Here is a 5013-nt window from a genome sequence, read left to right as displayed (position 1 = left end):
TCCCCTTTACCCTTGAGCTTCGTTTCACACAGAGCCAAAACATTCATTTATTCTATATCATTTTTATCATACTTTGTCGCTGTGTCCCGCGTTATATATATTTCAAAACACCCTCTTCTGCTCTCTCAACCACGCTCTTCTTATGTCCACACATCTCTCTTACCCTTACATTACTTACTCTATCAAACCACCTCACACCACATATTGTCCTCAAACATCTCATTTCCAGCACATCCACCTTCCTGCGCACTACTCTATCCATAGCCCACGCCTCGCAACCATGCAACATTGTTGGAACCACTATTCCTTCAAACATACCCATCTTTGCTTTCCGAGATAATGTTCTCGACTTACACACATTCTTCAAGGCTCCCAGGATTTTCGCCCCCTCCCCCACTTTATGATTCACTTCCGCTTCCATGGTTCCATCCGCTGCCAGATCCACTCCCAGATATCTAAAACACTTTACTTCCTCCAGTTTTTCTCCATTCAAACTTACCTCCCAATTGGCTTGACCCTCAACCATACTGTACCTAATAACCTTGCTCTTATTCACATTTACTCTTAACTTTCTTCTTTCACACACTTTACCAAACTCAGTCACCAGCTTCTGCAGTTTCTCACATGAATCAGCCACCAGCGCTGTATCATCAGCGAACAACAACTGACTCACTTTCCAAGCTCTCTCATCCCCAACAGACCCCATACTTGCCCCTCTTTCATAAACTCTTGCATTCACCTCCCTAACAACCCCATCCATAAACAAATTAAACAACCATGGAGACATCACACACCCCTGCCGCAAACCTACATTCACTGAGAACCAATCACTTTCCTCTCCTCCTACACGTACACATGCCTTACATCCTCGATAAAAACTTTTCACTGCTTTTAACAACTTGCCTCCCACACCGTATATTCTTAGTACCTTCTACAGAGTATCTCTATCAACTCTATCATATGCCTTCTCCAGATCCATAAATGCTACATACAAATCCATTTGCTTTTCTAAGTATTTCTCACATACATTCTTCAAAGCAAACACCTGACCCACACATCCTCTATCACTTCTGAAACCACACCGCTCTTCCCGAATCTTATGCTCTGTACATGCTTTCACCCTCTCAATCAATACCCTCCCATATAATTTACCAGGAATACTCAACAAACTTATACCTCTGTAATTTGAGCATTCACTCTTATCCCCTTTGCCTTTATACAATGGCACTATGCACGCATTCCGCCAATCCCCAGGCGCCTCACCATGAATCATACATACATTAAATAACCTTACCAACCATTCAACAATACAGTCACCCCCTTTTTTGATAAGTTCCACTGCAATACCATCCAAACCTGCTGCCTTGCCGGCTTTCATCTTCCGCAAATTACTACCTCTTCTCTGTTTACCAAATCATTTTCCCTAACCCTCTCACTTTACACACCACCTCGACCAAAACACCCTATATCTGCCACTCTATCATCAAACACATTCAAGAAACCTTCAAAATACTCACTCCATCTCCTCACATCACCACTACTTGTTATCACCTCCCCATTAGCCCCTTCACTGAAGTTCCCATTTGCTCCCTTGTCTTGCGCACTTTATTTACCTCCTTCCAAAACATCTTTTTATTCTCTCTAAAATTTAATGATACTCTCTCACCCCAACTCTCATTTGCCCTCTTTTTCACCTCTTGCACCTCTCTCTTGACCTCCTGTCTCTTTCTTTTATACATCTCCCACTCATTTGCATTCTTTCCCTGCAAAAATCGTCCAAATGCCTCTCTCTTCTCTTTCACTAATAATCTTACTTCTTCATCCCACCACTTACTACCCTTTCTAATCAACCCACCTCCCACGCTTCTCATGCCACAAGCATCTTTTGCGCAAGTCATCACTGCTTCCGTAAATACATCCCATTCCTTCCCCACTCCCCTTACCTCCTTTGCTCTCACCTTTTTCCATCCTGTAATCAGTCTCTCCTGGTACTTCCTCACACAAGTCTCCTTCCCAAGCTCACTTACTCTCACCACCCTCTTCCCCCAAACATTCTCTCTTCTTTTCTGAAAATCCATACAAATCTTCACCTTCGCCTCTACAAGATAATGATCAGACATCCCTCCAGTTGCACCTCTCAGCACATTAACATCCAAAAGTCTCTCTTTCGCGCGCCTGTCAATTAACACGTAATTCAATAACGCTCTCTGGCCATCTCTCCTACTTACATACGTATACTTATGTATATCTCGCTTTTTAAACCAGGTATTCCCAATCACCAGTCCTTTTTCAGCACATAAATCTAGAAGCTCTTCACCATTTCCATTTACAACACTGAACACCCCATGTATACCAATTATTCCCTCAACTGCCACATTACTCACCTTTGCATTGAAATCACCCATCACTATAACCCGGTCTTGTGCATCAAAACCACTAACACACTCATTCAGCTGCTCCCAAAACACTTGCCTCTCATGATCTTTCTTCTCATGCCCAGGTGCATATGCACCAATAATCACCCATCTCTCTCCATCAACTTTCAGTTTTACCCATATTAATCGAGAATTTACTTTCTTACATTCTATCACATATATATACATTCTATCACACACACACACACACACACACACACACACACACACATATATATATATATATATATATATATATATATATATATATATATATATATATATATATATATATATATATATATATATATATATATATATATTGGAATTTACTGACAACTTCAAAGACGGAGACATGACAATGGGTGTTTGGGTGTGAGTCCGGCAGTCACAGCTGTGGCACCATTGTTGCTCTGGCGCCTCAATGTACGAGAAGACCATCCTGTGTTCAGCACAGAGTTGTAAGTGTTCAGGAGGTAGTGACGGCATCCTATGGAGGTTACATTGTAATGTGCTTCTTATCTACTTTCCTTTTCTCTGTGACAGAGTTCTTGGTGTTCCTTGTAGCAGTTTCTAGTTCCTGCTCTGTACAGTTGACGATCTGTTGTAGGATGATCCTTTCCTTATGTAGAGACATCAGAGACCACTGTATCTTTTTTGCAGTTTTCTTGATGCTATCCTTTTTCTTCTGGTGTGATTTTCGAACACAGTTTTTCATGTGTTTATGGATTCGCTCTCTATACCCTGGTCCTCATCAACTTTGTAATGGTTTATCATCAAGTATTTGATACACTCGCTGTGGTGCCTCGGTTTGTAGGGAGAGGGTGGGGTGGGGGCTACTCCCTTGCTGGGTGGGGTTCATGCGACACCATCCGCCCCCTGGGTCACATTACACCACCCGTGTCCTGACCTGGCCTCTTGCACCACACTGTCCTGAAGCGGCTTCCTTCCCCACACTGTCCTAATCTTAGTGGAAGGGAACAACGGAAACATGTCAGAGCAAGCACATGAGGCTGAGGGACATTACCACTAGCGTGCAGCAAGCTTCTGAGACCATTGCTCTCTGATACTGTGAATGAGCGGTCAGAGGGATTGCACTGGACCTGGATATGTTTGTGTATGATGGCAGGTCAGGAGGCAAGTGGAAAGTGACGACGATTATATCAGCTGACAATGGAACTTAGTAAAACCCCAGTGTTGATCTGACGCTTGGGTGATGAAGTTCAACGCAAGTAAATGAAGTAATAAGGACGAGACACAACGGTAGAAGGTCTCATTTGAAAATCATTTAGTAGCAGATAAGTTGCAGGAATATGTGCACGAGATTAACCTTGAAGTAGATAATTTTCCTAACGTGTCGCCAGAATTGCCTCTTAGGAGAGTAGTGAAGGAGACCAACTGTCTGCTGGCAAATATTAGAACTACATATAAGTACACAGATAAGGCAATATTGAACAAGGTTTTCATATACTACATTTGACCTGAACTTGAATATACTTCTCATGTTTGGTCACCACACTTAAAGAACGACAAACGGTTACTTGAGAAGGTTCAAAGGAAGACAACAAAGATGGTACCAGAATTATGAGAACGGAGTTACTGCGAAAGGTTACAAGGCCTGAAGTTGTGTCCATCATGAAAGAGAGGAGAGGAAGGGGTCATATGATGACAACTTTGAAGTATTTACACCAGACTGATGACTTGGACAGTGAGGATTTTTTTTCTTTGAACGATGTGGGGTTGAAACGATCAGAGAACATGACATGAATTTAAGCAAGAAACTTGTTAAAAAGCATCTGATGTACTTTTACATATAAATATTGTGAATGAATGGAATAAGATGAATAGAAAATGCTCAAAAATGTGTCACCGCGAGTGTAAGATCCCCCATCTTACAGTACAAATATTGACGAGGTAGCAGCGGCAGAGAGCAGCGGCGGGCGCGCCACGCTGCGGGCCTCCTGGACGAGTGAGGAGAGGAAGGAGGGTCTAGAAGGGCTCTTGAATACCGTATTTCCTAATTGTATTGTTTTATTGTGGCAGCGGCAGGTGTAATGAGAGGATCACGGTTGACACCAACATACTGATGATGGGAGGTGCCAAGTGCAGTAAGATGGAATCTTTTTTGTTCTGTTATAAAGTAGAATACTTGAAAGGAATAGATGTGAATAACTGCCATTACGGGATTAAAGAAGTCTCTGAAATACGATAGAAATTAGAATTATCTATTACTGATTTGTGCCTGACAATGTTCCCCTAAACGCCTCAAAATTGTTGTGTGTGTAGTTTCTGTTTTCTTGGACCATGAGTTGGATATGAACATTTACACACTTATGAAAGTACAGGTCAATCACCACAACCCTACACTTGTAACGAGCTCGATGAAGGACATTGTGAGAGTTTGTAATGGACGGAAAAAAAATATCAGCGCCGAATTAAAAGATGAATCACGTGAGACCACAAGGCTCAGGAAGTTATAAAGAATCAGGATCAGAAGTTAACAACAGTTGGAGGATCAAGTTAAGATATCAAGGAATCAGATCAAAGATCATGAAAAGTTTCTTCAGAAGAAAATTAGCGACATGAAAATAAAATCAAG

This window comes from Panulirus ornatus, chromosome 18, assembly GCF_036320965.1.
Source record: "Panulirus ornatus isolate Po-2019 chromosome 18, ASM3632096v1, whole genome shotgun sequence".
Taxonomy (NCBI): domain Eukaryota; kingdom Metazoa; phylum Arthropoda; class Malacostraca; order Decapoda; family Palinuridae; genus Panulirus; species Panulirus ornatus.
Note: the sequence above shows the minus strand (reverse complement) of the source record.